We start from the raw sequence: 27,354 nt of genomic DNA on the forward strand, positions 1-27,354 counted from the left end.
ATAAAGAATGTAAAGTAAAGACAAGTATAAAGAGAAACTGATATATTATTCAAACTTCAAACTTATGTACATAATGAACTGAAATCTCTTCTATTTATAGAAGAAAGCAAACTGTTGTGTAAGCTGCTTCTGCAAGCTGCTACTGTACCAGATATAGATAATCTTCTACAAGGAGTAATGTTTATCCATAACGGGGTACCGAAAAGATAAGTTCATTGTACCAGATATAGATAATCTTCTACCGGGGGTAATGTTTATCCATAACGACGTACCGAAAGGATAAGCTCATTGTACCAGATATAGATAATCTTCTACGGGGTGTGATGTTTATCCATAATGGGGTACCGAAAGGATAAGCTCATTGTACCAGATATAGATAATCTTCTACCGGGTATAATATTTATCCATAACGGGGTACCGAAAGGATAAACTCATTGTACCAGATATAGATAATCTTCTACCGGGGGTGATGTTTATCCATAATGGGGTACTGAAAGGATAAGTTTCTTCAAGAGACTTATTTTTAATAGAGTATTAAATAGATAAACATATTTACGGCGGAGTCTCATATAGATAAACTTCTTTAGAAAACTTATTTACAACGGAGTACTAAATGAACATCCATAATATAATATATTTATAACAATTAACTATTTTCTTGGATATTTTAAGAATAATTTGTCATGTCTTATATGGAACGTAATTTCCAAAAAATTAGAGATAGTAGAACTACTTTTTCGAAATAGAAAAAATATTCCTAAATAGACTTTTGGTAAAACTATCTGACTTTTATGACCATTTTAATACAAACATTTATATAACCTTCTGCTGATATTTATTTGCATTTTCTTTTGTTTCCCTCAATCGAATTGAAAAAGGGAGAAAATATAACATTTATTTTCTGCCTTAAAGGAAAATGAAAATTTCAAAAAAGTTGATCAAGTCTTCGGAGGAAAATGGTAATATATTTCTTCAATCATATTCAAAGATATTGCAAAAATAAAAAATGCAAATATCAAGCATCAGCTAGATTCGTCTTTCCCTTCTTCAAAGGGAAGAGATCTTCTGAAAACGTGTGATTATTGACTACTGAAGGAGAAGGGAAAAAAAAAAAAGAAAAAAAAAAAGAAAAGTTTCAAACCTTGAACAGGACATATGATATTAGAAACCAACAGTTCACATTATTCTTCAGATTTTTCAATATTAATTAAATAGTACTCCTAGACCCTAGTAGTTTGGTAGTTGCAATATTATAAATAATTAGACATGATTAGCACTTATTTTATTTCTTAAATAGCTTGTATTTACAAATACTTGATCATGTGATCTGCATGTTTTATGACTTTTTCTATATCAATATATATTTTCGGTATATAATCCCCTCAGATGCTGGTGATATTCTTCGATAAGCCCCACACCAAATAATTTTCAATATTTAATTGGTTACTATTCTATCTTATAAATTTGTATACGGTCGAAATCGGGCTCAGCTATTACACGACAGATCGGGTTCGGAACGCGAGGGGTTGAAGATCGACACCGAGTCTCATCGAACCAGAACACGAGGTCAGAATGTCCGTTCTCGAGAATATTGAGTCCATGATCCCGGAATCGAACCTGACCCCGAATAAGCTCGAGGAAACATAGCCGGTATAACCAACAGAAGACCGAAATAATGGAATGCCAAAATATCCGTAACCGGTCGGATATCACGGCGAGAATCTCGACACGTATCAATAAGGAACCGACAAATCAGCAAACCAGGAGATTTTTTCCTTTTATAGAATTGTACCTAAAGTAGGACTCCCCTACTATATAAAGGGGGTCTGATTACTTGTGAAACACACGGTAACTCGTATTCCAAAGCAATATATTATTATTTTTTGTTCTTATGATTCTCTTGTCATTCTGTTCTGATATCGATAAAAATACTTTTGGCTCGAGGGCGGCTAACCTTCTAAGGCTAAGACTGTTCAACCTGTGTGGTTTTTTTTGGGCTAATATACCACTAGGTTGGTTGCCTAGTGGTCTTTTTATTAAGTTAATCCAAAATAAAATAACAAGTATTCGGAGGTCTTACAAAATGTAAGTGTGTAAAATATGACCGTACATGAAACCTATTATCAAAGTCTTGTGTGATACAATCCTTTGATAGTACAAAAAGATCTAATAACCATAAATGTTGAATCAATCTAACTGATTTCAACTTGCAACATCTCTTTGCCAAGACTGCATTCGCTTCGTTTGAATCTAAGTAGTTACACATGATGTCTTGGTCAACTGGGGTCGTCATGTGATGTCTATAACTGGTATCTAAGCTTGAACAGGACAACATGTTTCCAAATTTGCACGAAATGCATCCTACAATACCTATCCAGTTCAAAGCAGAATGGACGTTGTTGCGACTTTGTCGCAAAAAAGCATGATCATACCTGTATAAACTTGTACCAAACCTGTTATATGTAGGTTCCTTATGTGTAATATATGCATCATGTATTTTTAGGAGCTCCTCCAAAAATCTCTGAAATTGCCCGCCCAAAGCTGTACAAAACCATGGTCAAACGTACCTAATATAGGCAATAGACAATCCTTGCACGTAACACTGGCACTTGAGACTCGATGTGCAACCTGTGTGGTTTGCATGTACTTTCCCATTGTTTATTTAAATTTCAATATGATTTATCATTTTGTATCAAGGTAGATCACGTATCCTTAAAACCATATATAAATCTAATTGTTATCCGATTTTGAGGGTAAACAATTTGGCGCCCACCGTGGGGCTAAGGATAATAGGGGTTATTTCATACAAATCTCCATAACACACACTACTTTACGCTTACTCTTTGAAGTGTCTCTGATTTCAGGTTAAAGCATAAAATGTTGAACTCTCAATCAGCACCCCTACATGTTGACAACGAGTCCGGTTACCACAGTGAAAATAACAATGTAGCACCCGGTAACAAGATATCGCCCGCTGATCCCATGGAAATTTTGGTCGCAGACCCAATTGACGCTAATTCACATGTGGCTATCAACGCAAACTTCCCAACTGACCCCGAGAATAACGTCTGTGGTGGAGCCCGATCGGCAACTCAATATACACAAAACATTGGAGGGGACGGGATCAGTTTACAGGTGATCCTCGAAATGTTGCAGGCTCAACAGGCGGCGATAGCTCAATTACAGAACCAAATCCGTGCATCGAGCAGAGTTGAACCCGATCTACCCAGGGAAGGCACCCGCAGGGATGAACCAGTCACAGAAATGTCGAATGAACATGAATCGGGGGCTAACCCCGAGATTATAAAGGTGCTCGAAGAATTGACAAAACGGATAGAATCAAGGGAGAAGAAAATCGAAGCTAATAACAAAAAGGTGGAAACCTACAATTACAGGGTAGACCAGATCCCAGGAGCAACACCGATATTTAAAGGCCTGGATTCCAAGAAGTTCGTGCAAAAACCTTTTCCTCCGAGCGCGGCTCCGAAGCCGATCCCTAAGAAATTCCGTATGCCCGAGATACCTAAGTATAACGGAATGACCGACCCAAATGAGCATGTAACCTCTTATACATGTGCCATCAAAGGGAACGACTTGGAGGACGATGAGATCGAGTCTGTTTTGCTGAAAATATTTGGAGAGACCCTGTCAAAGGGAGCTATGATATGGTATTACAACTTACCTCCTAATTCTATTGACTCATTTGCTATGCTTGCTGATTCTTTCATGAAAGCACACACTGGTGCCATCAAGGTCGAGACCAGGAAGTCGGACCTTTTCAAAGTAAAACAGAAAGATAACGAGACACTCAGAGAGTTCGTATCCCGATTTCAGATGGAAAGGATGGACCTACCGTCGGTTGATGATGATTGGGCTGTTTAAGCTTTCACTCAGGGACTCAATATCCGAAGCTCGATGGCTTCACAGCAGTTGAAACAAAACCTGGTAGAATATCCGGCCATTACTTGGGCCGACGTGCATAGCCGGTATCAATCGAAGATCAGAGTGGAAGATGATCAACTCGGGGCCCCTTCGGGGTATGTTTATCCCGTCAGAAACATCGACAGAGTCAAGAGAGACATCGATTGTGAACCGAGACCAAATAGGTATCGGTACCAGCCGTATAATAGAGACCGAAGAAGCAGCAGGTACGAATGAAACTCTATGAAAAACGAAAGGAGAAGCGACTGAGGTCATAGAAACCGGGGACTCATGAGCAAAACCAGCTTCGATAGGCCTATCGGCCTTAAATAAGTACCGAGGTTATCGGAATACAACTTTAATATCGATGTTGCCGCCATTGTATCAGCTATCGGACGCATCAAGTTCACCAAATGGCCTCGACCGTTACAATCCGATCCGCCCTAGAGGGATCCTAACCAGATGTGTAAATATCACGGCACTCACAGCCACATAACGGAGGATTGCCGACAATTGAGAGAGGAAGTAGCCCGATTACTCAACAACGGGCATCTTCGAGAATTCTCGAGCGACCGAGCAAAACATCATTTCAGGAATAGGGATTCCAACAAATAGGACGAGCAAGAAGAACCTTAACACGTCATTAACATGATTATCGATGGGGTCGATGTTCCTCAGGGGCCGATGTTGAAATGTACCAAAGTATCCATTACAAGGGAGAAACGGACTCGATATTACATACCGGAAGGAACCTTGTCTTTCAACGACGAGGACACGAAAGGAATCGTGCAGCCCCATAATGATGCACTTGTCACGACCTAAACCGATGGGCCATGACGAGTGCCCGAGTCCTACCTGTCAAACACCTCTAAGCATGCGTCTAAGATATAAATATGAATTAATGGTAGGTCATGAATAACATCTGTTAATAAACTGTTGAATTATGTGAATAACATACGTAAGGAAAACATGCCCAAAAGACATATATACATATATATGCGGAATACGGTAGGGCGAGCCGACAAGGCTGCTATAGACAACTATATATCCAAAACTGGAAGCCGACAAGTCCACATACTATCCAACTATACATGACTATCTACAGACCTCTAATAGAGTGTACAACTGTATAAAGGACGGGACTGGGCCCCATCGTACCCATATCTACATACCAAAACTAGTAACAGTCCTGGATCAAGTGGAGCACACCAACTCTCGCTGATCAAAGATCCTAAAAAGGGGGACTGTCAGCCTGTCTACCTGCACCTGCGGGCATGAAACGCAGCATCCCCATGCATAAGGAACGTCAGTACTAATAATGTACCGAGTATGTAAGGCATGAAAATCAGTACATAAAAGACATAGATAAAACATGGAGTAAAGAATTCCACCTGTGAGTCTAAATAACTTTGTGAATCCTGAAACATTTATAATGTCATGCATATGCATATAAATGTCATATCATGCATAGGTATGGGTGTACATAACATCATCAAGCCTCTGAGGGCATCCCATCATATCATCTCGGCCACTGTGGGAAAACTTATCAACATATACCAGCTGATCAGGTGGTGGTGCATATATAACGCCGTAACCTTTTCCCATATCCCATATCCCATATACGTATAATATACGCGTATATATCGCCATCTGGTCATGGGTCAATGTACATATATAAATGAATGAAATGCATACGAAGTAAGTCAATAAGATTTCTCGGAACATCATAAGATCAATATGTCTTCGGATAAACTTTATCAATTATGCATTTTCTGAGACCTATGGACAGAAGATATAATAATAAGACACACGGGAATTCAAGAACATAGGCACCCCTAGAGTTTCTATGAATAGAGGCATTTATGAACGTTATGCGTTTACTCGTTTTGTTTGTATCGTATGAATCATGCCAAAAGGGAGGAAGGGATAGCCTTAACATACCTGAGCCGATTCTCTTGACAATCCCTCTAACACACGTCAATCACGACGAAACACGTAACGGCGAGATCGAAATAAGGAAAAATCCGTATGATATTCTTGAGAAAGATTGTATCATACTCCCTTAGAATCAAAATTTCACGATGTTATAGTATTAATCAGTTTCATATGAATTGTTGAATCAAATCACGTTGCCATTCAAATCTGTATGAAGTTGCTGAAGAAGATCCCTTACATTGTAGAGATATAAACATCTCATTTAAGTGATTTAGAGAGGTTTTTAATCTTAGTGGGTGTAGGCCCCACTTAGGTGATGACCTAGCCACAAAACTCTCTTAAATGTGCCACATTGCTACATGATTTAAGAGTCATTTGTTGGGAATAACTTGCTGCCATGTTTGGGGGGGGGGGGGATTAAGCTTATCCAAATATGTTAATTACTTAATTAGTCTACCACTAAAATCAGTAATTACCCACATAATTAAGAATTATCTCAAATTACTTAAAATACTAATCACTTTAACACACTTTATACACCTTACTATCATGGTCATGTGGTAACTTGTATGACACTAGTCCATAATTATCGGGTATTATAGCTCGGACCGTATTTTATCCCAAATTTACAACCTTCAACGAAACTCATTTTCTTTGATCTGTTTACCCTTTAACCTTTACGGCACTTACTTATCGCCTGTTATAAATGACATAAATGCTTATAACCTCAAAAATAATCTCATTTCCGAGTCTATGTCAATTAACTTACGATGAAACTTTAACGTACGAAAATGCAAAATGTAACAACAATGGTAATATATGTACTCATAAATAAATCCCGAGTTAAACGTGTGTTAATTGACCTAGGTAGCTCTGCCAATATCATCCGATCAATGGTCGTGGAGCAACTTAGTCTACAAGACAAAATCGTGCCTGCAGTCCGAGTTCTAAACGGGTTCAACATGGCATGTGAAACCACTAAGGGTGAGATAATGTTACCAGTAAACACCACCGGGACCATCTAGGAAACTAAATTTTATGTGATCGAAGGAGACATAAGGTACAGCGCTTTATTTGAAAGTCCATGGATCCACAACATAAGGGCAGTTCCCTCGACACTGCACCAGGCACTGAAATTTCCATTACAGGATGATGATTACGGGGTTCCCAGGTCTTTTATAGCCCTCGATGATTCCCATACCACTAAATCGACGGCCGAGGAGCTGGAATAAGTCATATTGATAGAACACTTGCCCGATCGAAAGGTATACCTTGGCAGAAGGTTTAGCTCCGAGCTCAGGAATAAAACTTATTCAATTTCTTATAACTAATGAAGATTGTTTCGCTTGGTCCCATCTTAATATGACAGGGATCCCACCGGAGATAACCACTCACAAGCTAAGCCTAGACCCAAAATTCTATCCGGTCAAACAGAAGAGGAGGCCCTAGTTTGAGGTCAAACATGCTTTCATCAAGGGCGGGGTATCTAAACTCCTTAAAATAGGGTCTATTCGGGAAGTTAAATACCCGGATAGGTTAGCAAACGTAGTGGTAGTCCCTAAAAAGGGAACAAATTATCAATGTATGTAGACTATAAGGATTTGAACAAGGCGTGTCCCAAGGACTCTTTTCCTCTGCCCAATATCGATCGCATGATCGATGCCACGGCCGGCCACGAGATCCTCAGTTTTCTCGATGCCTATTCCGGGTATAACCAAATACGGATAGACCCGGGTGATCAGGAAAAAACCTCCTTCATCACAAAGTACGGTACATACTGCTATAACGTGATGCCATTCGGATTAAAAAACACCGGTGCCACTTATCAATGCCTAATAAATTGGATATTCGAGGAACAAATAGGAAAATCAATAGAAGTTTACATTGACGACATGTTGGTTAACTCCCTGCGAGCAGAGAACCATTTAAAACATTTGTAGGAAACCTTCAACATATTAAAGCAATACAATATAAAGCTTAACCCGAAAAAATATGCGTTTGGAGTTGGGTCGGTAAATTCCTCGATTCATAGTATCCAACCGGGGAATCGAGATCAACCCCAAAAAAATCAAAGCCATCGGAGATATCACGGTCATGGACAACGTGAAGGTCGTGCAAAGACTAACCGGACGCATATCTGCCCTGAGACGATTCATTTTGAGGTCTTTCGATAAGAGCCACCGATTCTTCGCACTATTGAAGAAGAAGAATAACTTCTCATGGACCCCAAAATGTCAACGAGCTTTGGAGGAACTCAAACGGTACTTATCGAGCCTACTGCTGCTTCACACACCGAATGCAGACGAACAACTATACTTGTACTTGGCAGTTTCGGAGATAACGGTAAGTGGAGTCCTGGTCCGGGAAGAGCAAGGTGCGCAATTTCCAATTTACTATGTTAGCAGGACCCTAGGTGAGGCTGAAACTAGGTACCCTCACCTAGAAAAAGTGGCACTCGCTTTGCTAAACGCCTCTAGGAAGCTAAACCCGTACTTCCAATGTCACCCCATATTTGTCGTAACTACTTACCCATTGAGGAATGTTATGCATAAGCCTGAGCTCTCGGGCTGGTTGGCCAAATGGGCCATGGAAATAAGTGGGTACGATATTGAATACCGACCCCGGACCACCATTAAGTCTTAAATCTTGGCAGACTTTGTGGTTGACTTTACGCCGGCCCTAATACCCGAGGTCAAAAGAGAGTTATTAATCAACTCAGGGACCTCTTCGGGAATCTGGACCCTATTTACGGACGGCTCCTTAAACGCAAAAGGGTCCGGACTTAACATCGTATTGAAGCCACCAACAAGCAACGTAGTTAGACAATCTATTAAGACTATGAAATTGACTAATAACGAGGCCGAATATGAGGCTATAATTGCAGGCCTTGAACTAGCCAAAAGCTTGGGGGCAGAAGTGATCAAAGCCAAGTGCGACTCCCTCCTTGTGGTAAACCAAGTTAATGGAACATTTGAGGTCAGAGAAGAACGAATGCAAAGATACTTGGACAAGTTGCAGGTAATATTACATCGGTTCAAAGAATGGACTTTGCAACACGTACCTCGGGATCAAAAACAGTGAGGTCGATGCCCTCGCTAACTTAGGGTCATCGGTCGAAGATGACGAGTTTAATTCGGGGGCAGTCGTACAACTTATGAGATCGGTGGTGGAAGAAGGCCATGCCAAAACAAATATGTAAAATATTGTAGGACCGGGAAATTGCCCTCGGATCCAAAAGAATCGAGGGCTCTGCGTACAAAGGCAACCCGGTTTAGCCTGTCCGAAGACGGAACCATGTTCAGAAGAGCATTCGAAGGCCCACTCGCAATATGCCTAGGGCCAGGAGATACTTAGTACGTTTTGAGGGAAATCCACAAAGGTATTTGAGAAAATCATTCAGGCACCGAATCGTTGGTTCGAAAAATAATAAGATCCGGTTATTACTGGGTCGATATGGAAAAAGACGCGAAGGAGTTCGTACGAAAATGTGATGAATGTCAAAGACACGCTCTGATGATTCATCAGCCCAGGGAGCTGCTGCATTTGGTTTTGTCACCATGGCCATTCATGAAGTGGGGAATCGATATTGTTGGCCCCCTTCCATGGGCTCCTGATAAGGCTCAATTTATATTATTTATGACTGACTATTTTTCTAAGTGGGTGGAAGCCCAGGCATACGAAAAGGTCAGGGATAAATAAGTCATCGACTTCATTTGGGATTATATCATATGCCGATTCAGAATGCCAGCCTAGATCGTATGCGACAACGGAAAACAATTCATAGGCAGCAAAGTAAGAAAATTTCTCGAGGATCATAAGATCAAAAGGATCCTATCAACACCCTACCACCCTAGTGGGAACGGGCAAGCAGAATCAACAAACAAAACCATACTCCAAAACCTCAGAAAGAGGTTAACTGGTGCCAAAGGAAGATGGAAGGAAATCGTGCTCGAAGTCTTATGGGCATACCGAACGACCTCGAAGTCCAGTACCGGGGCCACCCCGTTCTCACTGGTCTATCGCGCCGAAGCTCTAATATTGGTTGAAGTCGAAGAACCAAGTCTTAGGTTCAGATATGTAACCAAGGAATCAAATGATGAGGCTATGAACACGAGCCTAAATCAACTAGATAAAAGGCGCGAAGCAGCCCTTGTCCGGTTGGCCGCTCAAAAGTAGCGGATCGAAAGATATTACAATCGACGGGCCAACCTTCGCCACTTCAATGTCGGGGACTTGGTACTAAGGAAGGTTACACTAAACACCCGAAACCCAAATGAAGGGAAGTTGGGTCCGAACTGGGAAGGCCCTTATCAGATTATTGAGATCACCGGTAAAGGATCGTACAAACTCGAAATGATGAACGGTGAGCAACTACCGAAAAACTAGAACATAGCTCACTTGAAGCGATACTAGTGCTAAGGTATGACCCCATTCGTTTCCTTTTATATATCTATTCTGAACTAACACTTGCAGGCAATTATCGAAGAACGATACAATTTTTAGGTCTGAAAGAATGCGTTGCACTCTTTTTCCTTTGAACCGGTTTTGTCCCAAATGGGTTTTCCGGCAAGGGTTTTAACAAGGCAACAAGTAAATCATGCTAACTTATAATTGAAGGCCGACTACTCACTGGTGACAAAGATCACAACAACATTCGAGGCCTCTCTTCGATCAGCCCCGAACACTAGGGGCATTACCCTCAGATAATAACTTTAGTAAGGAAGGAAACTTTATTATTCAATGGTCTCAGATCGATCGATAGGATTTACTGTAAGGGTAAAATGGTCACATGAACCGTGCCCACATAGACTACTCAAGCCCTGGCACAAAACTTGTACATATGTGTAACTATCATGCACAAGAATAAAAGTTTCTACCTTGTGGATAAATATCTTGTCCTTTAAGAATTTCTCTTTTTTATTTTAACAAATTTATTACATTCGATCCCCTAAAGGTATCGAGCCCAAGGGCCACCTTTATTCGAGTTCAAACGATCACTCCCAATCGGAGGCCGCTGTCCGAAAACAAACTCGGACGACTCGGATTATCGGAGCCCCGGGGCACGAAGATTATTTGGCGTTGCCCAAATTAAAAAGCTACGGCCATTCCTGGATATCGAAACCCGAGGGAACGAAGCTTTTTTAGCATTGCCCGAACTCCAAAAACTACGGCTAACTCCGTTCGAGGATCGTTATCTAAGGCATGTCCAGATCACTCAAGGTGACAAACCCATTAGGCAACACCCGATCTAAAAGTCTTCGGCCATACTAAAACGGCTCGAACACGTTCGAAACCCGTAACCAAAAACAAGGCCTTCAAAATTTTATAACCGGTTCTAAAGGCTACCCTCAACAAACTATAATCTAAAATACTTTGGGAAAAGGTTTTCGGTAATACCGAACCACCACGATGCCTTAAAATGAAATAATGTTGAAGGAAAGGTTTGTTCGAACCTCCGAACGTAACCTAACTATTTCATGCTAAGGCATTTCGATCTTTGCAAATATAAGTAATAAAGCAAAGGAAAAATTCAAAAGCTGTTGAAGGGAAAAAAGCCTTATATACATATCAAAAATTCTTTTTACAAGGGCCAAACAGCCCTGATGCAAATTTTTACAAAGGTCCAACGGCCTCAACAAAAAGTACTAAATACAAAAAGCAAAAACCCAAAACATCTAAAAAGGGCCTAAATGGCCTAGTCTTCGTCGGGGGCCGCACCATCACCTTCAGGGTATCCACCACCCTCGGACTCGCCTGAATTTTCAGACTCCTCATCATCTTCAGGATAGGCCAATTTTTTGGCCTCGGCTTCGAGCTCTTTGGCACTCTCAATTTCAGCCGATAAGTCAAAACCCCGAGCATGAATTATCTCGAGGGTCTCTCTTCGATATTTCCACTTCGCGTGCTCGATGATATCCTTTGATCAAACCTGAGCTGCCTCAACATCGGCCTTATAAACGTCCACCATCTCGTCGGCATCGACTTTAACTACCTTGGCCTCCGACTTAGCCGTCTTAAGATCCTTTGCTAGATTTTCTTGATCGGAGACGGCCGAACTCAGCTAAGACTGGAGCTCCTAGATCTTTCTGGCCTGCACCAAGGCCTTTTACTTTACAACTCGAATCTGGACCTTAGGCAAAGCCAATTGTGCCTGGGCAGTCTCCTTTTCCGAGGCCAAGCGGTCTATGTTGCGTTTCCATTCTTCAGCCTCCACCTTTACTGCATCCACCTCTCCCCGGAGCTGCCCGATATGATCAAGCTTCTGTTTGACCTGCGGGTTTGGATCGTTAGCCACCGTGTCTGACTCATTGTCACTAACCTCAAATTCTCTTCTTACCTGCTCGACCAGGTTAACATGCTCCTTCCGAGCTGCCTCTAGCTCAGCGTGCAGTTTCTCGCTGAGAAGTTTGTAAGCATCCCTCTTCTTAGTAAGCCCTCGAGTCTCGGCCTCATATTGGTTTAACTCTTCTGGATATCGAAGAAAAGTCTCGTGGTGAAGCACCGAGGCCTACAATCATAAAGAAAAAAGTTACGATTATTTACGACTTAATCTAAGTACATAATAGAAGTCATCAAGAGGCATCCGAAGTTACCCGGTTTAGCGCCTGTTGTACTTCGTAACAGGCAGGGCGCGTCCACCTCGTTCATTTTGGCTTGATCCTCTTCAATTATACGGCAACGAAGATAACTGGCAACCCCTACGGGGGAAGAGAGGACCCGGGTATCCTCCGGAATAGACATGATAATGATCACTTTCGGTCAGGATTCATACTCGGAGCTGGGAACCGGTTGACTAGTTTCGGACTAGAAGAAGGCCTGCTGGTTCCTGAAGACGAACTCTTCCTTGGCACCGGTAAGTTACCCGACCTGATGACATCCTCCGAGGCGGTAGAATCTAAACCATAAAAAAAGTTGTGAAAGGGGTCTGCCACCCCTTGGGGCCCCTCGTTGGGGTGCCCTCTCAGCGTCTGGGCCTCGTTGATCATGGAATTAGTAAACGAAGGCGACTCAGAGAGATCTATCAGTCCAAGTACGTCTTTCGGGGCATTATCCTCTGCCCGAGAAGCACCGGCCGCGATTTCTTTGTCGGCCTCCCTAACTTTGGGCAATACGGCCTCGCCCCTCCCTGGTTCGGAGGCCTCGACCACTCCCTCTTCATCGGTCCCCCTGATTTGAGGCAGCTCAGGGTCGCCTCGCATGCGGGCCACCAGTTCAGAAGCTTCTTCTTCTTCTTCTTCTTCGGACTCATCCCTCAGCCGATGGAGTGAGTCCGATGGAAGCTCTCGGGCACTGGCCCTTTCTTTGGATTTGCGCACCAGCCTCCTCGATTTTTTCTTCTACGAGTTAGGAAAACTAGGAGCCCTTTTTCTCTTCTTCTCCCCACCCTGTCTCGGAGCAGGGGACTCGACTGGGCAATCCTCGTCACTGGATGGAGGCCTCATTGCGACATCCTTGGAAAGACCTGCAAAGAAAAAAGAATTGAGTAAGGGCGCAGCAGCACAAAGGAAACCTAAGTGTTGTCCACTCAAGAAAGGAATCTCACCGTGAAAATGAGCCTCCCACCGTGTAACGACCCGGCTAGTTATTTTGTGTATTACAACCCCGTTCCCCCATTTACTGCTTATCCTATGTTCAATTATAAATATGTGACACGTCGGAGAGGCTTCAGAATGAAATTGAAACACTTAGTTCCAAGATGTAAATCTTAAGTAGAAATAGTTAGCCGGATGTCGACTTATGTCTAAACGACTTTGGAATAGAGTTTTGATGATTCCAGTAGCTCCGTATGGTGATTTCAGACTTAGGAGCGTGTACGAAAAATTATTTTGAAGGCCGTAGCTAAATTGGGATTGAAATGGCGAAATTAGAAATTTAGGTTTAGAAGTTTGACCGAGGAGTTGACCTTTTGATATCGAAGTTGGAATCTGATTCTGGTTATTTGAATAGGTCCGTTATATCATTTATGACTTGTGTGCAAAATTTGAGGTCAATCGGACTTGATTTGATAAGTTTCGACATCGAAGGTAAAAGTTGAAATCTCTTAGTTTCATTAAGCTTCAATTGGGGTATGATTCATGATTTTAGCGTTGTTTGATGTGATTTAGAGGTTCGACTACGTTCGTATGATGTTTTAGGACTTATTGGTATATTTGGTTGAGGTCCCGGGGGTCTCGGGTGAGTTTCGGATGGTTAACGGATCAAATTTGGACTTAGAACAATTGAAACTTGTTGCTGCCTACTGATGCAATCGCACCTGCAGAAATTGACTCGCAGGTGCGAGCTCGCAGAAGCGAGCCTAGCATCGCAGAAGCAAAAAAAGGGGAAGGGGCAGCCTTGTCGCAGAAGTGAGTCCACATAAGCGGACTTCTTGTTCGCAGAAGCGAAGGCAGTCGTAGAAGCGGTTGCTTCACCGCAAAAGCGGAACCGCAGATGCGGTTAAAAGTTCCACAGAAGCGGAACCTCTGGGCAGTGTACAAAAATAGAGGGTTCCGACATTTTTGTCATTTTGGATATTTTCAACACGGTTTTGGGCGATGTTTTAGAGAGAATTCATGGGAAAACTTGAGGTAAGTCACTTGTGATCATTATTAGTCAATAATATTGGATTATCATTCAATATTTCGAGTAGATTACGTGTTTTTAAGGTGAAATTAGAGGATTTGGGCCTAGGGATTTCAAAATAAGAAATTAAGATTTGAAGGTCGAGTTGATGTCGGAATTTAGTAAATTTGGTATGGTTGGACTCGTGGTTTAATGGGCGTTCATATTTTGTAACTTTTGTGGGTTCCGAGACGTGGGCCCCACGAGTATATTTTGAGTTAAATTTTGGATTTTGTTGGAAAATTAGTATTTTCATATGGAATAAATTCCTATGATTTGTATTGACTGAATCGAACTAATTGTGACTAGATTCGAGGCTTTCGGAAACCAATTCGCGAGGCAAAGGAATAACAGAGTAAAGAATTACACGGTTTGAGGTAAGTAACACTTCTAAACTTGGTTCTGAGGGTATGAATCTCTGAATTTCGTGTTATATGAATTGTTCGGAGGTGACGCACATGCTAGGTGATGGGGGTGGGCGTGCCCTATAGGAATTGTGACTTAATTGATTCCCTGGAGTTGCGTAATTAAATAAATGTAATTATCCACATATCCTCCATGTGCTAGAGAAATTGAGTTGAGACTCATATTAAAGATCATATTTGGGCTATGCGTCGATATATTTTTGGGACCCACATGGGTCGTAGTGTTGTTGAATTATATGTTTAAATTTACAATTTTGTACTTAGTCACATCTATCACTTTATATCATATCTCAGTCTCTGTCGTTATTTATTGATACATCATATCATCATGTCGGGTTGATTTTCATGTCATTGAGAGCCCGAGAGACTTGAGATTTTGAGTGATAATTATGGGATTCGGCTGCACGCTGCAACATGTTTATTTATTTATGCATGGATCTGGCTATTATAGCGCTTGAGCTGAAGGAGCCCCTCCGGAGTCTGCTCCCCTTACAGTGAGCACGGTTGATATATATCGAGGGATGGATCTTCCGTGGACATGGATCTTGCCCGAAGCATTTATATTGAGGGATGGATCTTCCCTGGACATGGATCTTGTCCGAATCATTTATATTTGGGGATGGATCTTCTTTTGGGCTGGATTGTCCTTATACAGTACTGAGTGACTGACTGTCAGTTGATGTATATATATATATATATATATATTCCATGGGCTGGATTGGCCATATACAGTACTGAGCGATTGAGTATTCTGAGGGTGTGAGTACACGATGTTTCCATTGTGGTACATCACATACAACATATACTTTGGCATGTAGATATAAAGGTGTCATATTCCTCATATCATGCAGATTTTATCTATTTTTCCTGTACTGAGTTTAACTGTTGAACTGGAAAGCATGCCTATATTTCTGTACTGTTATTTCTGTACTAGACTGTACATGTTGAGATCGTCACTACTTTCAGCCCTGAGGTTAGTCTTGTTACTTATTGAGTTGGTTGTACTCATACTACACTCTGCACCTCGTGTGCAGGTCCAGGTACTCCCGGATACGGCAGTTGCCAGATTTGAGGATTTATCTGTTGGAGACTATCAAGGGTAGCTGCTTGGCATCCGCAGACCTTGACTCTCTTCCCTTTCAATTATTGTACTGTTTTATATTTTCAGACAATGTTCTTATCCGTCAGACATTGTTATTATTTAGATGCTCATGTACTCAGTGACATCGGGTTTTGAAAAGTGTTTTATATCAGTATTTGTGAGATTTTTATGTTGAATTTAAATATTATGTTTTCAAACTTAAGAGGTTATTGTGATTTATTGAGGTTGTCGGCTTGACTAGTATTGAGATAGACGCCATCACGACATGCGGAGTTTGGGTCGTGACAAGTTTGTATCAGAGCCTAGGTTACATAGGTCTCACGAGTCATGAGCAGGATTAGTAGAGTCTTGCGGATCGGTACAGAGATGTCTGTATTTATCTTTGAGAGGCCGTCGAACCCTTAGGAAAATTTCACTTTCTTCTGTTTTGTCGTGCGAATTTGTTGATTCCGGAAACTAAAATTTCTGTTATTCTATTCTATCATAGATGGTGAGGTCACGTACTACCAGATCAGATTGTTAGCCACCAGTGCCACCAGTTAAGGCCGTGAGAGGCCGGGGCCGTGGTAGAGGTCGAGGTGTAGCTCGTACAGCAGTTAGAGCAGCACCAGTAGAACCATCAGTTGCTCCAACTCAGGCCATCTTAGGCACCAGCTATGCCTATTGTGATTCCAGGCCTTCAGGAGGCTCTAGCACAGATATTGACTGTTTGCACTGGCCTTAATCAGGTGGTTTCGGCTCAGGCCGTACCAGCCACTTCTCAGGCCGGGGGAGGTACTCATACCCCTATCTCCCATACTCCAGAGCAGGTAGTGCAGGGACTTCAGATACTGGGGGCACTATCAGTCCAGCCGGTTGTAGTTGCTCAGGCCCAGGTGGGTCCTATTATGAATGACGAGGAGCATAAGAGATTAGAGAGGTTTGGGAGACTCTGTCCTCCAACTTTTAGTGGAACTGAGTCAGAGGATGCTCAAGATTTCTTGGACACATGCCAGCGGATGCTTCATACAGCGGGTATTCTAGAGACCAGTGGGGTCTCATTTACTACTTTTCAGTTGACCGGAGCAGCCTTCATATGGTGGGAGACTTATGAGAGAAGCAGACCAGTTGGTGCAGCACCACTTTAATGGCATGAGTTCTCCGTATTATTTTTGGAGAAGTTATTGCCACAGACCCGCAGAGAGGAACTGCGCAGGCAGTTTGAATATTTACATCAGGAGGACTTGTCCGTGACTCAGTATGAGATGCGATTTTCAGAATTGGCTCGTCATGCGGTTTGGTTAGTTCCCACTGAGAGGGAAAAGATCAGCCTCAATCATCAGTTCCGTTTTGTTATGACTCTGGGGAATATAATAGGTGCTAAATTCGACGAGGTGGTTGACAGTGCTCAACGGCTAGAGATGGTCCGTACTCAGGAGCATGAGGAGAGGGAGGCAAAAATGTCTCGTGGTCCGGGTAATTTCAGCGGTGTTCCTTCTGGAGGACAGCCCTATCACAGCAGGGGTCGTCCAGCTCATCGTGGCACATAAGCTAGCCATGGTTCATACAGTGCTCGACAGAGTCATTATTCCCTTAGTGCACTTCCAGCTCAGAGTTCATCTTGTGCACCATCAATTCAAGGTTCATCTATACCAGGTCCTTCTGGTAGTTATTCTAGTTCTCGAGGTCGGCCTCAGAACTTGCCGACATTTTTAGAGAATGGTTGCTTTGAGTGTGGAGATTCGGGTCACATAAATAGATATTGCCCCCGCCTTGTGGGAGGTTCAACTCAGCAGAGGGGTCAGGATATGACTTCAGCACCAGTTGCTTCATCACCCGCCCAGCCAGCTCGGGGTGGGGCTCAGTCAGCTAGAGGTCGCCCAAGAGGGGGAGGCCGATCAGATGGCGGTCAGGCCCGATTCTATGCTTTTCCTGCCAGGCCAGATGCGATTACTTCAGATGCAGTGATCACAAGTATTGTCTCAGTGTGCCATAAGGAATCTTCTATATTATTTGACCCTGGTTCCACGTATTCGTATGTTTTATCATATTTTGTACGTTATCTAGATATGCCCCATGAATTCTTAGTTTCACCTGTTCGTGTATCTACACCGGTGGGTAATACTATTATTATGGACCGTGTGTATCAGTCGTGTGTGGTAACTATTGGGGGACTAAGGACTAGAGTTTATCTCTTATTGCTTAGTATGGTTGATTTTGATATAATCTTGGGTATGGATTGGTTGTCTCCATGTCATACTATTCTGGATTGTCACGTAAAACAGTGATGTTGGCGATACCGGGATTGCCGAAGGTAGAGTGGAAAGATTCTCTAAATTATGTTCCCAGTATGGTAATTTCTTATTTGAAGGCCTAACGGATGGGAAGGGGTGTTTGTCATATTTGGCCTTTGTGTGAGATGTTGATTCAGACACTTCTACTATTGATTCTATACCGGTAATTCGGGATTTTATGGATGTATTTCCTGCAGACCTACCGGGTATGTCACCCGACATGGATATTGATTTCGGTATTGACTTGGTGTCGGGTACTCAACCCATTTCTATTCCTCCGTATCGTATGGCACCAGCTGAATTGAAAGAATTTAAAGAGCAACTTCAGGAACTTCTTGGTAAGGGGTGTGTTAGGCCTAGTGTGTCGCCTTGGGGTGCACCGGTTCTGTTTGTGAAAAAGAAAGATGGTACTATGCGGATGTGCACCGACTACAGGCAGTTGAACAAAGTTACAATCAAGAATAAGTATTCTTTGCCACGTATTGATGACTTATTTGACCAGCTTCAGGGAGCGAGGGCATTCTCCAAAATTGATTTGAGATTCGGGTATCACCACTTGAAAATTTGGGATTCGGATATTCTAACGACGGCATTCAGAACCCGTTATGGTCACTATGAGTTTCTCGTGATATCCTTTGGGCTGACCAACGCCCCAACAACATTTATTCACTTGATGAATAATGTATTCCAGCCGTATCTTGATTTATTTATCGTAGTGTTTATTGATGATATTCTGGTATACTCACGTAGCCAGGAGAAACATGCACATCATTTGAGTATTGTACTACAGAGGCTGAGGGAGGAGAAACTTTATGCCAAATTCTCCAAGTGTGAGTTCTGGATTAGTTTGGTGGCATTCTTGGGACACATAGTGTCCAGTGAAGGAATTATCCAAAGAAGATAGAGGCAGTTCAGAGTTGGCCCAGGCCATCTTCAGCTACTGAGATTCGGAGTTTTCTTGGCTTGGCTGGTTATTATCGTCATTTTATGGAGGGCTTCTCGTCTATTGCATCGCCCTTGACTAAATTGACCCAGAAGGGTGCTCTATTCAGGTGGTTGGTTGAGTGTGAAGAGAGTTTTCAGGAGCTTAAGAATGCCTTGACCAAAACTCAAGTTCTAGTTTTACCCTCAGCTTTTGGTTCTTATACAGTGTATTGTGATGCTTCTCGAATCGGTATTGGGTGTGTCTTAATGCAGGAGGGTAGAATGATTGCTTATGCATCGCGCCAGTTAAAGTCACATGAAAAGAACTACCATGTTCATGATTTAGAATTGGTAGCCATTGTTTATGCATTAAAATTTTGGAGGCACTATCTTTATGGTGTGTCTTGTGAGATATCTACAAATCATCGAATACTTTAGCACTTATTCAAATAGAAGGATCTAAATTTGAGGTTGCGAAGATGGTTGGAGCTGCTAAAGGATTATGATATTACTATTCAGTATCATCCCGAGAAAGCCAATGTGGTGGCCGATGCCTTGAGTAGAAAGGCGGTGAGTATGGGTAGCCTTCCATTCATTCCTGTTGGTGAAAGGCCTCTTGCAGTTGATGTTCAGACATTGGACAATCAGTTCGTGAGATTAGATTTTTCGGAGCCCAGTCGGTTTCTAGCTTGTGTGGTTTCTTGGTCTTCTTTATATGACCGCATCAGAGGGTGCTAGTATGATGATCCCCATTTGCTTGTCCTGAAGGACACAATTCAACACGATGATGCCAAAGATGTTATCATTGCGGATGATAGGATGTTGAGGATACAGGGTCGGGTTTATGTGCCAAATATAGATGGGCTACGTGAATTGATTCTTGAAGAAGCCCACAATACGCGGTATTCCATTCATCCGGGTATCGCTAAGATGTACCAGGACTTGAGGCAACACTATTAGTGGAGAAAAATGAAGAAAGATATAGTTGGGTTTGTAGCTCGATGTTTAAATTGTTAACAGGTGAAGTACGAACATCAGAGACCCGGTGGTTTGCTTCAGAGACTGGAATTTCCGGAATGGAAATGGGAGCGTATTACCATGGACTTTGTAGTTGGACTCCCACGGACTTTGAGAAGGTTTGATGTTGTTTGGGTAATTATAGATCGGTTGACCAAGTCCGCGCATTTTAGTCCAGTAAGTACTACTTATTCTTCGGAGTGATTGGCTGAGATTTATATTTGCGAGATTGTTCGCCTACACGGTGTGCCAGTGTCCGTCATTTTAAATCGGGACACTACAGTTTACATCACAGTTTTGGAGAGTAGTGCAGCGAGAATTAGGCACACAAGTTCAGTTGAGTACAACATTTCACCCTCAGACGGACGGACAGTCCGAGCGCACTATTCAGTTGGAAGATATGCTACGTGCTTGTGTTATAGATTTTGAGGGTTCTTGGGATCCGTTTATGTCACTGGAAGAGTTTGCTTACAATAACAGCTACCAATCTAGCATTCTGATGGCTCCGTATGAGGCTTTATATGGGAGACAATGTCGGTCTCCGGTGGGTTGGTTTGAGCCGGGTGAGGCTAGGCTATTGGGTACTGATTTAGTTTAGGATGCTTTGGAAAAGGTTAAATTGATTCAGGATCGACTTCGCATAGCGCAGTCCAGACAGAAGAGTTATGCCGACCAAAATGTTTGCGATGTTGCTTACATGGTAGGAGAGAAGGCACTACTCCGAGTTTCGCCTATGAAGGGTGTTATGAGATTTGGGAAGAAGGGCAAGTTGAGTCCTAGGTATATTGGGCCTTTTGAAATACTTAAGAATATTGGAGAAGTGGCTTATGAACTTGCATTGCCACCTAATCTATCAGGTGTTCATCCAGTGTTTCATGTATCTATGCTCTGGAAGCATGTCAGAGATCTGTCTCATGTTATGGATTTGAGTACAATGCAGTTAGATGGTAATTTGACTTATGATGTGGAGCCGGTGGCCATTTTGGACCGGCAGGTTCGAAAGTTGAGATCAAAAAACATAGCTTCAGTGAAAGTACAGTGGAGAGGCCAGCCAGTCAAATAAGCTACTTGGTAGATTGAGCGGGAGATGTAGAGCAAATATCCACATCTATTTGAGGCTCCAGGTATAATTCTAAACTCGTTTGAGGACGAACGTTTGTTTAAGAGGGGGAGAATGTAACGATCCAGCCAGTTGTTTTGAGTATTACAGCCCCGTTCCCCCATTTACTGCTTATCCCGTGTTCAATTATAAATATATGACGTGTCGGAGAGGCTTCAGAATGAAATAGGAACACTTGGTTCTAAGATGAAAAGCTTAAGTAGAAATAATTGGCCGGATGTCGACATATGTGTAAACGACTTCAGAATAGAGTTTTGATGATTCCAATATCTCCGTATGGTGATTTTGGACTTAGGAACGTGTCCGAAAAATTATTTGGAAGCCCGTAGCTAAATTAGGCTTGAAATGGCGAAATTAGAAATTTAAGTTTGGAAGTTTGACCGGGGAGTTGACTTTTTGATATCAAAGTCGGAATCAGATTTTGGAAATTTGAATAGGTCCGTTATATCATTTATGATTTGTGTGCAAAATGTGAGGTCCGTCAATCTTGCTCACGAAGAACCAAAGAAGAATGACGATCCTCTAGAACGAGGGATGGATCTGACCGAGGCATACCACGTACCTTTTGCAGAACTGGATGATTACCGGGTCCAATGAGCCCCGTGTAAAGGGATAAGTGTAAATACTTATGTATCCCTCGACGTAGGTAGTGATATCTTCATCGGGCTCGGGAACCATCACGTTTTTTCCGACCCAGTTGCAATCCTTTTTAACCGCGGGGAGAGTTTCTTCTGTGATCGATCAGATGTACCTCGAGACGTTCTCGCACCGGCCAGGTACCTGTGAAGGTTTCTCAACCTTAAAATCGGTGGTCACCGAGCACCCGCCAGGAATGAATGTGCTAAGAGGAGGTTCCGTCGTTGGTTCCTCACTGGCCGACCGCGATGCAGAAGTAGTTTCTTTTTGGGGAACTATTTTTGAAGTTTTCTCCATTATCTTTTTAAATGAAGGGAAAAAGTTGAAAAATAGGAAGTTAAAGAGATACACTTGATTGTTTGGAATGAAGACAAGCGGAAGTTCTTACAAAGATCTCAAGAAATCAAGATACAAATGCTAAAAATGTAAAGATTTCTAAGGAACAAAAGTAAAGAAGATTTGGTTGTAAAGTCTGAATGAATGAAGAAGGGGGTATTTATAATTTTCAAACGACGGTTCAAAGCCAGGAGTGGCCGAGCAGCAACTGACGAGCATTTATTGCCACTAAGACGTGATTGACGAGATGTTTCGTTCATTTTGTTGTTTCTGACGCGGAGTACCGAGGTGAGAATCAGAAGCTCATATTGTTTCTTGTCATTTACTCTCCGAAAAACGAGGGGACTATCTGTATACAATTGAAATCGGTCTCGACTATTGCATGACAGATCGGGCTCAGAACGCGAGGGTAGAAGATCGACCCCGAGTCTCATCGAACCAGAACATGAGGTCAGAATGTCCGTCCTCGAGAACATTGATTCCATGATCTCGGAATCGAACCTGACCCCGAATAAGCTCGAAGAAACATAGCTGGTATAACCAATAGAAGACCAAAATAACGGAAGGCCGAAATATCTGTAACCGGTCAGATATCACGGCGAGAATCTCGGCACGTATCAATAAGGAACCAGCAAATTAGCAAACCAAGAGATTTTTACCTTTTATAGAATTGTACCTAAAATAGGACTCCCCTACTATATAAAGGGGGTCTGATTACCTTGTGAAACACACGGTAACTCGCATTCCAAAGCAATATATTGTTATTTTTAGTTCTTATGATTCTCTTTTCATTATGTTCTGATATCGATAAAAGCACTTTTGGCTCGAGGGCGGCTAACCTTCTAAGGCTAAGACTATTCAACCTATGTGGTTTGCATTTACTTTCCCATTGTTTATTTTAATTTCAATCTGATTTATCATTTTGTATCAAACTAGATCACGTATCCTTAAAATCACGTACAAATCTAATTGTTATCCGATTTTGAGGGTAAACAAAATTATTATTATTTTTCGAAAATGTACACATGATGTTTTTCTTTTCCTAATTATAAAGGATTAGATGTCACCTGGAAACTTGAAAATAAAATTGTGATTTTGCTTTTTAAAAATGTGGTATGGCAATATATAAAACAGATGTACCTACACCAAATGTTCTTCTTGGTACAGATGTCTCCATTGGAGTAATGTTGAATTGTGCTTTCAAACAATTCAAGTGAAATACAACAACGAAACAGTTTGAGAAAAGTCTTTCCCACAAAGATGGAGAAAATCAGTCTAAAAATGTACCTACTAAAGTGCTAGAACAAAAGAGTTTAAGTTTCATTTTATGTGAAACACAGATATGACGGAAATCAGTTGTTTGAAGTTGTTGTTTAGGAAAATCAATTTACTATAATATTTCACATTCATAAACTCAAAAAGTTTCATTTCCCCGTTTATTATTTTTTCCAAAATTTGTGCTGATACTAACGATTTGTATTATTATATTATACTGAAAATAGAACAAAGGAATAGAATAGTCTAGGGGTGTTCGTCGGTCGGTACGGTACGGTATTTTGACATTCGGTTCGGTATTTTCGGTATTCGATTTCTTAAAATGCTATACCAATATTGTACCTAATTAAATTCGGTATGGTTCGGTATGGTTCGGTTTTAGTTTATTCGGTTCAGTAACTTCTGTTTATTCGGTTTGATAAACTAATTAGAGAATAAAGGAAAGTAAAATTTTAGATTTTTTATATTTATATTATAAATTATAATATGTGTATTATGTAATATAATTATTTCACTACGATATCGGTATTTCAGTGTTTTATTTTAAAATATCAAATACAATACCTAATACTAATTTTTTTTAAAATTTAAACCAAATACTATGCCGAATATCAAATATCAAAATTCTATTTCAGTACGGTTATTCGATATTTACCAAATTATTCGATATTTATCAAATTATGCAAAATCCAATCCTAGAATAGTCTGCAATTATGTAGAGTTGCAATCATTAACTCCAAGAAGCATCATGTTTGTTGACATTTCCCTCCAATTATTTAATTCCAAGAAAAGTTGCCTTCAGGTATTGCTGGTTGGTCTGGGTGCAGAATATTTAAGCAAATAATTTTTATATGTGGAGTTTTTTTTAATACAAAAAAACTTATTTGTCCAAGTAGTTGTTGTTAGAACATGCGCAACGGAAGCAAGCATACAAATCATGTATCACAAACATGTAAACTAGATAATAATATAATTCGTAGATTAGACTCTTGAAAACGTTGCACAAGTCCTCCATAGAGCAATAATCCAGGGCTGCAGTCTTCTGCTATGCTACTTGTAAGATTTTGGACGAAATTATTTTGAGTGGGCAAAAATAATACAACTCTAAATAGTGAGTTATTGGGTGAAAAATGTCTTCCTTATGTAGACCCGAAATTCAGCCAAAAGGGGGCTCAAAAACGTCTAGAATTCTACTTGTGCAAGGAGAATCCTACTCTAACTCAAAAGGATGACTTTTCTCCCAAGTCACTTTTTACCCAAGTCTGTCTAGGTTTTACAAGGTATAGCAGGGGCCACAGTAACAATAAGAGGCTACCAATTATTGCATTAATTCGAAAATTTGGATAAATTAATTCCTACTATAATTAATTACAGTTTATTTCACTAAAAGACTGCAATTAAACTCCTCAATATGAATTTTAAAAATTCACTAACACTTATTTTAACTCCCCATGTTAAGATCACAAATACCAGTTAATTAAATTAAATCACTGATAATTTAATTTAATCAACTAATTAAATCCTTTATAATTCCGCTTAAATTATTTCATGTGACGGATACAAAATCCACCGGACGGGTTTTCACATGAAAACTTATAAGCTTACATAAAGGGGTATCATCAAACTCAAAATTCGTGTCATGGATTCTATCAACTAATTATTATTTCACAAATGCTATTCGTTATTGTCCAATCTATTAGGCATACACTAACTCTGAATAGAGTTGTACCTTTTGATAAATCAAAATAATAAACAAATCACATTGATCATAATAACTATATCAAGATTTGGAGTATAAGCTCATTTAATGAATCAGAGAAAATATTTTATATATATATTCAGTACAAATATATTCTTTCTCTACTTGGTTCGTTCAATATACACTAAGTATACTAGCACAAGAAGTTGGAGTAAAACCACTCCCATAATTAAGATAAATTATACTTTAATCTTATATTTTGCCCAACACTATCTTCGATTGTGAACATAGTTTATTATTTATGAGAACCAACAATTTAATCTTCTGTGCATGAGCTAAGACTGCATACAATAAATTGTCTAATATATAACTAAATGACACACATTTAACAAATGATCTATTTAAAACAATACTTTATTGAATTGAATAATTCAAATAAATAATTATTCCATAAAGAATAAAACACAATACTATAACTAAACCTCATGGTTAATAGTATATCCTAACAGTTGTTTCAAATAGAAAATATATTACCCTGTTAAAATAATTTACACCTGTCACGACCCAATTTTACCTATAGGTCGTGATGACGCCCAATATCACCGCTAGGCAAGCCAACTAGTGAATTAAAACATATATTTCCTCTTTTAATAAATTTCTGAGTAATTAAGCTTTCCTTACTTGCAAGATTTAAGAAACATAGAAAATCTAAATAAATAAAAACCAAAATAATAATTTCAAGACTACAATTCTACTAGTGTATGTGCCAAGACCTGGTGTCACAAATGTATGAGCATCTAGTAGATTATACAAAATTTCAAGTACTGTCTGAACATAATAGACAGAATACAAATACAAAGAGAGACACTAGGTGCTGCGGAACAGCTCAGGAAAGAAAGCTCACCACTAGGCCTCGGGATAACGTGGATGCACACCGGTAGGACCGCATGATGTACCTGTCTCAGATCCTGCGCAAAAAGTGCAGCAAGCATAGCATGAGTACGTAAACAATGTGTACCAAGTAAGTATCAAGTCTAATCTCGAAGAAGTAGTGACGAGAGGTCGACTTCGACACTCACTATGGGTCAATAATATTAAGATAAGAATTTTTAAATAAACTTGGTTTATGTGAATAACAATAATTTACTTAACAAGCAGGAATAAACAATTCTTTCATAATTTAATAATTTTCAATAAATCATTTATCTTCACAAGTTGCAATAAAATGTCAAAGCATCGTGTAATTATTATTATTAAGCACGATTTATGACGAGGTCATACGACCCGATCCATAGTGATGTGTACACTGCCGAGGGACGTGCGACACAATCCATAGATGCATCTATATATCGCCGAGGCGTTCGGCCCGCTCAACAAGAAGAAAAGGATATTTTATAAGTATTTGACTTAAATATTATTAATGATTTATATCCAAGGTAATACAAATTTCATTAACTACCTTCCAAAATTTCTCTAACAAGTTCTAATATAATTTAGGCATTTTAATTTAACAAGTATAGTTCAAAATTCAAATAGTTCATGAATTAGGTCCTAAAACTACCGAACAATTGCATAATAGTAGCCACACACTAACTCTCATCATGTAACGATCCGACCGATCGTTTTGAGCTCCAGCGCGTCGTTCGGCAGTTTGAGGCCTTAAGTAGTTTCACTTCAGGTATTATGACTTATGCGCATGGTCAGAATTGAATTTTGGGAAGTTCGGAGTTGATTTGGAAAGAAAATTCTAATTTCGGAAGCCTTAAGTTGGAGAAATTGACTAAAGTGCTATTTTTGAGTAGATGACCTCGGAATCGGGATTTAAAGATTCCAACAGGTTCGTATGTTGGTTTTGGACTTAAGCGTATGTCCGGATCGGATATTGGATGACCCGGGAGCGTTTCCGCGCCTATTGTGGAAGGTTGGCATTTTGGACGAATTCATAAATTTGAGTTGAAGTGCATTTTAATGATATCGACGTCCGTTTGGGATTTTGAGTCTGGGAATAGCTCCGTATGATGATTCCGGTCTTAATAGCGCATCTGGAAGTAGATTTGGTGGTCCGTGGGTCATTTTGGGGTCATTTGGGC

This window comes from Nicotiana tomentosiformis, chromosome 1 (genome assembly GCF_000390325.3).
Source record: "Nicotiana tomentosiformis chromosome 1, ASM39032v3, whole genome shotgun sequence".
NCBI classification, from domain to species: Eukaryota; Viridiplantae; Streptophyta; class Magnoliopsida; order Solanales; family Solanaceae; genus Nicotiana; species Nicotiana tomentosiformis.